We start from the raw sequence: 9,642 nt of genomic DNA, 5'->3' as shown, positions 1-9,642 counted from the left end.
CTTTAAATTCTTCGATCATTGTTTTAGATTTTTCGTACCGACGATGAAGATCGGAAAATGCATTTTCTACGCTTCTAAGATCTTCAATTGCCTAAAATAAAGGGGGAAAAAATTAAAAAATATATATATTAATATGATGTTTATTTCTACTAAAAGATGGCGACACGGTCTACGACTAGAGTCGTTACGTCAGTATAGTGGACCCCCCCCTCTTTTATGACTGGTGTAGAATCTATTTACCATAATGTAATTTCTATTATTATATAATTAAATAAATTACAAGAATAAAAAACACAAATTCTTACTTGATCTCTTTCAAAAATTAACTTCTGCTTGCACTCTTTCAATTCCATGTTTTCCCTGCGGCTATCTTCCATCCATAGAGATATCAAATTGATGAGTTCTTTTACTATAAACCTGAAAGTTTAGGCAATTTAAATCAATTTTCTTCAATACAACTTTTTTTTTTTTTTTATTATGAAATCGAAATTGTTTACATCATAGAGTAATAATATACAAGTCGACCCCCCCCTATAACACTGTTGATTATTCCGTTTTATATGAATTCCATGTAGTACGAGTCACTTAGATTTTACAAATACGTGTNTACCTTGTTATTTTTTGTGTCTGATTTAAATTTTTTAATTGATAATATAATTCATTTCTTTCATTTGACCAGTCACACGTAGTGTTACATTCCTTTTCTTCTTGTAATTTACAAATAGATGATGGCTTCGTATTCAAATTTTTCTCATCTTTCTCATATTCTTTTAATTCATACTCCTGTAAAAATTATTAATTATGATATAATAAACGAATACAAAAATATATTAAATTTATCAGTTGTAATTCTTAAAAATTCTCTTTAAAATATATTTTTTTATCAGACAATTTTTATAATAATCAACTGACAATTCGATGACTCCGGATTCGAGTTCGGGTTGAAAATTCAAATTTACACAGATGGGATGATTCGGATATTCCATCATTTTTATTGTGGATCTAATTGGACTCTACGATAAACATCAAAAGAGAACTTTTAAATTCGTTAGGGATTGGATTAATAGAATAAAGCAGCTCAATACTTGGACGATCGCCAAGGGAGGATTTTCTACGGAAAGTTGGTTCCTATTTAGAGTTATACACGTGAAGAAACCCCGGAAAATTCCACGCGACAAATCTGTCGATCAAGTAAAAGATAACGATAGAAATTAATGTAAATTGTGAAGAAAAAAACCAAAAAAAAAAATTTATTTTTGTGTCTTTCTTTATATCCACACCTCTCTCAAGTTCCAATGTACTTAAAACATTTGAAAAATTAATTTTTCTTTTTTTTTAAGTCAGGAATCTATTTTTTTTTTTGTGTGTATATATAAAAATAAATTGTAAGATATTCGCAGTTAAATTGATGTAATCGTTTTCTAAATAAATATTAAAGCTGTTACAAAAATAAACATCATTGCAGAATACATAATGCGACCTTGAAGATGAGCGGAAGTTTTTCCAACCAACACATCACTTTACAAACCATTTTCTATCGTGTCTCTAATAATATTCAACTAATAAATTCATTATTTTTAATATTTAATTTAATAATCTAATCCTCATAACTTAGTAAATCATTTTTTAATGTACTGATAAATTTAAATTTACAGATCGTTTAATTAACTAGTAATAAATTAATTCTTAATATTCATTTGAAAATATTAAAATTAAATCTACGAAGAAAATGTATTTAAGCTTGGTTTATTGGATCCGTATTTAAGATACTACTCAGGAGAGGATGCAGTCAATGGATTTACGTTTGAATCCAACACAGACCTCATATAATTTTTCATGTAGTAAATGAAACGTCGTTCCTCATCCGTTTTTCATATTGATGATCCAAATCCTAGTCAAATTCATCCGTAATGGATGAAATTGCGGCCAGTAAATACAGCTTTAAACATGCTGGTGTTTAGCTTTAACTAAGCAATCCATATAAAATAAGTTTCATTTAAAGTTTGTTTAAGGACTAATTACAATGCAGTTAACTTATTAAAGCATTTTTTTTTTGGGTCCTACTGAATAAATAAATGGAAAACTTACCTTGATTTCTTGCTTGTCTGGATTATTTCCCTTTGTATCACAAGGATTTTCAATCTTCTCCTTTGGGTTCGCATCTATCACTATTCTATTTTCTGGACATTTCTCTCCTGTGTTTTTCGTTTTTTCTAATTCTTTAGACCAAATGAGTGGAGCATTCGAATATTCTTTATTAGGACTAGAACCTAAACTGTTTAATTTTTTATTATTAGTTAAGCGGTTTTTATTTTTTATCGATAAACCTTCTTGAAATTTTGTGGTTCTCGTTATCTGAGTGTTGGGATTTCTGATATCCGTGGAATGTTTTTGTCTAAATTGAGTAATTACCTCGTTCAAATCGCAAATATGGTCCCCTCCATATAGATTTTTATCTTTTGTATTGTTGTCGACAGAAGAAGAAAATTCTTCATGGCACATTTGTTGCTCTCGCGTGTTTTTCGAATTGTCTGGTGTATTTTCCACATTATTTACAATTTTGGCCACCTTAAAATTTTCCGAACTGCTTTCTTTTATCGGAATATTTTCCTTTAATTTATCATTTGTAGTTTCCGATATGTTTTCGACAGATTCCGGCGCTAGTTGAAAAAGTACTTCATCTGTTGATGAATCCTCTTCCAATATGTAAGGACTAGAATTTTCTTCGAAGACTGATGGATAATCTGATGATGAAGTTTCTTCAGGAATTAGAGAACTAGAATTTAGTGTCATTTCGGTAGAAATGGAAGAAATATTTGGAACAGATTTAATTTCTTCAGTTCCTGAAGGACAGTTCAACTTAGTTTCTTCGGGGGATAAACAGCAAATTGGATTAGATTGACTAGATTTTATTTCTTCAAAAAATGGAGAGATACGAATCGATTTTGTATCGTCTAAAATTGGTGATTTAGGAACACTCCCTGGCGTATTTGATTCCATTGTTGTCAATGTGTCTTTGTTTTTATTGCAATCTTGCGAATGTTCTTGAAAATTTCCATTGTTAGTTTCCTGTAGACATGTGTTTTCTACAGAAGAACATATTTCTTTGAAAAGAGAAAGCATTTCTTCAACAGTAGAATTAGGTTTTTGTTGATTATTTGTGCATTGATCGAAACTCTTCGCATCGTGTTGCTCATTATTAATTTCTTTCGTTATAAAACTATTATTTACACATGTAGATATTTCATCAGAAGAAAACGTTTCCACTGAAGACTTTTCTATAAAATTGTCATTATTTTGAGGACAATTATCGTTTGAGGAAGCGCTTATTTCTGAAGAAACACGACCCTCTTTTTTGGACGAATAATCGATTTTAATGTCTTCTACACAAGCGATATTTTCTCCACAGTTGACGTTTTCTCTATTTAAAGACTGGTTCTCAATAACACCACATTGTTCTGATACAGTTATTATATTCTCTTTAGCAGCGTTTGGTTCAGCTACTTCAATATAAGATTTTTCTTTCAAAGTACAAGACATATCCTCAATAGCAGAACAAATTTCTGTAAATATTGGTGCTTCAACTGTCGAAGTTTCGGTCAAATTGGAAATTAAATTTTCTTTTAAGCTAGAAGAACTTTCAATATTATTAGGAATTTCTTTAGTCTTGTCTTCAACTGAAGAACAAATTTCTTGAAGAATACTTTTAATCTGTTCAATAGTACAAGCATCTTCTTTTGTGTTAAATGTACTCTCATTACTTGGTTTGCCCAATTCTATGATGGAAACAGGAGATTCTTCTGGTTCAGAATCAAGTTTATCAACAGAAATTTCTTCAACTTTAGAACTTTCCTCCAAAGCATAGTTTACGCTGATATCACGAAAAATTTCTTGGGATTTTGAATCATTTTCTTCAATTGTAGAACATATTTCCTTTACTATACTCGCAAATTCTTCAACAGGACTGCTAGGTTTCTTCTTAGAATGAGAAGAATCCAGAATAAGTGGCTTTTCTTCCAAATTTTTTTGGCATTTCTCTTCATTGATTGTTTCTGGAACATCGAGCTTCAGTGGATTTAATTCCTCAAAATCTTTTTTATCACTTATAGAACTAATAACATTATCATTGGAGTTAATTATTTCCGATTGCGATTCCTTACTTTCATCTACATCCAATGAATTTTTAACAATGGGTTCAATATTTGAATTTAAATCTGTGGAAAAATATAATTCTTTCTGATTCAAATTTTCATTCGAAACTACGGAACTTTCTAACGAAGGAGTAATAATAATATCCTTGGAAATATTATTATATATGAATTTTTCATTAGTAATAGAATCATTTTCAATATTTACATATTTAGAATCCTCGACAATAATATTTTCAGCTGAAAGCTCTTGTTCGTTTGTAATTTCCTTTGATGTTCCCTTAAATTGATCAAAATTCGAATTTTCATTATTCGATATCAGATTATCTTTAAAATATTTGCTATCTAAACAATCAGAATTATGTCGATTAACGGATGCAATGGCGAAATCTTCTCCCTTCGAACAATTATCTTCAATATTGTTATTGCTGTCATCAAGTTTCACCAAGCTGTAAGGATGATATTGTCCTTCAACAGAATCAACGAAAACGTCTTCATTACTGCTTTTGAATGGCTCATATTTGCTGCTTTCCAGAATATTTTGGATAGTAATAGAATCTGTTTCTTCCGATTCCAAGTAATTAGCATTACGTGGATTGCCTCTACAATATTCCACTTGGTCGCTCTGATCAGAAAATAAACGAAGATTCTGTAAAATATTTCGACAATCTTAAAGTTAAGCTTATTTCAATATTTTATCTAGTTAAAAATAATCTAAAATAATGAATTTTTTAAGAAGAACTATCTAAATTTAAATATGTCTAAATAGTAAAATAATCTTCTTATATAAATTCTTTAAGGAAAAATAAGGACAAAAAGGGAATTTTATAATTCAATATGAAAATATTAAGTCAAATTCCTTAACATTTAAGCAAAAACTATATATAATTTTAATATAATGTGTTGAAATTTGATACTTCGCTGCGATTTTAGGTTGTGAGGAATCCAGTTCCTTTCATAATACGCTACCTCATATTATACAGAATCCGAGATCCTAGTTAATAATAGATCCAAATATTAGACCAAAATAAAGTAGGGCCTCCCCGTGTTTGAAGTATTAAAGTACGAGGCCCTATGTAGAAGCACAGTCGTCCAATAGCGGATCCAAAAATCATTAGAGGAATTGTACAAAGGAAACAATATTCCTTACAAAATTTACTACTTGAAGTACCGGGCTTTAGTCTGGAAAAACCAGAAAGGGGTTGAAGTTCCGTCTCTGTAAATGTCTACATCTAAAAATTGCCATCGTTTAGTATCATTATTTTATACGTACTACGATTACGTAATAATGTTTCATTAAACTGTGGTATATATAATTAGCATTACTTAGCTAGTGTTTTATTACATAAAATTTAAGTATATTATTGATAAATATATCACCTAAACCATAAAAAAAAACACCACCAAAGTTTATCAATTATCATATTATAATTTATAAACTCGAGATTAATTTAAAATGGAGTCATCACCTAACTTTAATAACAATATATTGAATAGGTTATTTTTAGTTTAGTTCTCTTGAATAAGACTTGGTTACTAAGAAAGAAAAACTCTAAAAGAAAGTGTTCATTCATTCAGAAATTTAGGTCGTACGATTCTATAATCATCGAATTTTTATTAACTTTTAAACAATAGTTTATAAATAGGTGTACCTAACGTACTCACAAAAGGTACTTGGTCCCCATCCGGAGCTAGTTTTGCTCCATCCGAGATAGGATCACTCCTGAAAAGAGAGATAATATAAAAATCACTTAAAAGAAAAAAAAAATATCTCTTTAACAGCTGTCAGAGCTTACCTTTCACAAGCAGAATCTATTATTTCTTCTACAATGTTACGTACTATCGTATTGGAATCATCTTGGGGATGATTACTTCCGTAATTACCACTTTCGTACAACATACGAGTATCTGCGTAACTTCCATCACGGGGCTAAGAAGTTACGTATATTGCGTAACGTTATTACATTAAAAAAACGAAACGTAACTACATTTAATTATTAAATAATAGACTTACATTTGTCGAATAGGTCATCTGTTGGTTTCCCATTTTGTCTGAGGGATGATGTGTTTAATAAAAGAAAGTTAAGCTTTTCAGCTGGAATACAACGCATCTGAGGTAGGGTAGGTGACACACCGATACTAAAAATAGCTATTTTGGCATTAGTCTGTACGACGAAATCTACTCCCAACGTCAACACTGATGTCAAATAACAACCCTGACCATATTCTGATTGGAAAAGTGATGCCAAACCGATTATCGATGCGGTACTTAAAATGTATTTTAAGGGTCGTCAACCTCTTTAAAACTCTATTGTTAATGGTGAAAATAAAAAAACAAACTTTTTTTTCTTTTTTTCTTGTGGTTTAGACAGTAGACTGTTTGATGTGAATCAAATCTCACTTCACAGTCTTCCTCTCGGAAGAGATAAATCATTTAAATTTAGTCTACGGTAATTGAACTCTTCTAAAGAAATTTGTCAATGTTTTTTTTTTTCTAAGGAGTTTAGTTTAAATATACTCATCCTTATATTTAAAATATATAAATTTAGAAGAAATAAAATATGTTTCTTGATCAATATTTATTTCATAAAATGAAAAATAATTTTAAAAAATATATATTTTTTTCATTTTAAATATATTTATGCAAATAACTTGATGCAATAAAGAAAATGAAGAAGTCTTTATTATTATTATTACTTTTTTTAAATTATTTATATTTATTAAAATTATTATTTAATTTTCTAGTTAAAAATAGCATCTCTATTAATGGCAAAATGTCAGCAATTTCTTAATTTATTCTATTTATTTTAAAGAATATTCTTTGCAACAAATACTGCGAAGGTAGAAGATAAGACCAGATAGAAGGGGAACGAGTAGGGTTATTTGATTTATAATTCCGATACTGAGGGGTTCACAAAATTTACAGGTCTATCAGACGTCAATTATATTGTAAATCTTTATAGTTGAGATATAAGGAAAAGGCGATAAATACAGATAAAACATTAAAGTCGTATAATATTCTATAACAATTTTATTCATTGCTTCACTTGAGCATTCAATAAACACGATGCATTTAACTTATAAGGTCTAAAATTATAACCTCAATACTCGATGAATGGTACGGTAGTGTAAGCTTTACATTGAAGCAATTGTTCAAGATGAAGCCTCCTATAAATGGCTGGAGGCATAAGCTGGAGGAAGAGAGCATGTCGGTGCCAAACAATCTGTTATGCTCTCTTAGAACAGGAGGATTTGATAGTCAAATCCTCCTGTTTCATATCCGCGTACATTAAACCACTCAAATATGCAAAAACTAGAGCCAGCAAAATTGCTGGCTCTAGTTTTTGCATATTTGAATGGTTCCTCTAGCCAGCAATTTTGCTGCATAAAAAAACAGCAATTGAGCCAGCAATTTTGCTGCATAAAAAAACAGTAAAATCATCAAATAAGAAATGATTTTAAAATTTGACAAATTTTACACTCTCAATATCAAACTTGTATTTAACTTCCTACTATAAATAATTCTTGTTATTAAAAGTATAGTACCTCAATTTGGTGTCATATCTGATTCTTTGCAAGCTTCAGAGACAAACAAATGGAGGTGCTGCATGGAGGTTTGACTGTATACTGATTTTTCATTATAATATAAAACATTTTATCATCATAAAATCCTAGAAAAGGAAAAATTGAAGTCTATAGTTTGACTTCCGATCATTTGGAAGATCTCAGATTCATATTCGAATTATATTGATGAAGGTTTCTACTCTGTCTTCTCTTTTCTAGATGACCCCCTTCTAATATAGAGGTTAAAAGAGAATTATGACCAATAAAACTAACAACTTTAAAAAATCAGATGCATCTAAATTATATTTGAATCCATATCCATCATGGCTGTTTTAGAAATCTTTATCATGGATAAAACCACTGAACACTGCTTGGTGGTAAGTTTGCGCTTGCCAAACTGGCTGTTCACGTGGAGTTTTCTGGGTTTTCTTCACGTTTGTAACGCCTAAATAGGGACATAAAAGTCCTCACGGGTGGCATTCCATCCTCGACAGATCGCCCATGTGTCGCGTTGCCTTAAACGAATAAACCCAAACCAAACTTTTCTTTAAAGAAAAATAATTATATGTTCGTATTTTCGTATGTAGATTGGAAGGTATCCTTTGATTAGTGTAAAAATGTCCAAAAAGAATTGTTAATCATATATTGAAATTTATATAAAAACTAAAAAAATGTTTAGAGAACAGACTTTATTAATTAAACAGTTCATAACAAAAGTACCTGTGAAATAAGAAACAAAAAAAAAATCAATTTTCAGCTTTGATGATATTTCTCTAAAGTTCTTTGAAGCATGTAATTTATTACAGCTTCTTTACATTTAATATGGTATCAATAACGAAAATAATTCATTCATCCTAGTCTGTATATACATTTTTATTTCATTTTTTTTCATATTAACCTCAAATATTTGATCAACTCATAAGTAAACGTCTTTTATAAATTTTCTAGGAAATTTTTTAGAATATTTATAAAAGATTTTGAATGAATTATATTTATTTAAAATACTTTCTTTGTAATTTATGTAAATCAATAAAAAATTATCTTGGAGTTAGTTTAAAATCAATTATTATAAAATGCCTGTATTGACGTATCTGCTATAAACATTTTAAGTTTCCTCAGACTACACAAGGGAATAAATTTCAACTTTTTCATCTGTATCCTGGATGAAACAAGTTGTTCCTTACTAATTTTGGCACACCAAAACTTGGATGATTACCTAACTGATTCCGAAAATAAATGATATTTGCAATGTATTTTATTTGTGTTCAGTGTTTTTTCTTACTTTTTTTAAATAACATTCTATAATTATTATTTTTAAATTTACATATGCAATATTAAATCGCTCCGGTCCGCTATTGTCAGAATTAGTAATGTAGTTCCCTTCTTGAAAAGTTTGGGATGCCTGATTTACGGTGTTGCGGCTGTCTCGCAGACAGAAAAAGCAACAATGTTTTGTGTAACTTTCTTGCAGGCCAAATAGTGTAATTTTAATATCACTGAACACATATAATGTCTTTGTTGAGTGAAGTGTGGCCATTGTATGAGTATCACGTTTCCTTCACTCTTGCAGCAAGTGCTAGAGGAATTGAAGGCCACTTATTTCCTTTACGTAGGAGTGCAGCTTAAAATTGAATTTTGACAAATATGCATAAAACATGCCGTTCATGTTGTAGCTGAATGCAAATTCATGAGGGTTCTAAGATATATTTACACGGTAACATTAAATTTTCCATTGCAAAGAATGGTTCCAGAACCCTGCTGCGATCCCTATATGCTGAAATGTGCCAGATGTAAGCAAATTCTACTGCTGTAACCGGGACCATAGGAGTTTGGCCTATTTTTTTGGGAAAATTTCAGGTTTCACATTAAATCGTCAAGTTTCTTTTGTTGGATGAGGTGGAGTGATTTGTCATTTTCTGGAATGTATTCG

This window comes from Centruroides sculpturatus, unplaced genomic scaffold, assembly GCF_000671375.1.
Source record: "Centruroides sculpturatus isolate CEXI.00-Female unplaced genomic scaffold, Cexi_2.0 scaffold324, whole genome shotgun sequence".
In the NCBI taxonomy this organism is placed as follows: domain Eukaryota; kingdom Metazoa; phylum Arthropoda; class Arachnida; order Scorpiones; family Buthidae; genus Centruroides; species Centruroides sculpturatus.
Note: the sequence above shows the minus strand (reverse complement) of the source record.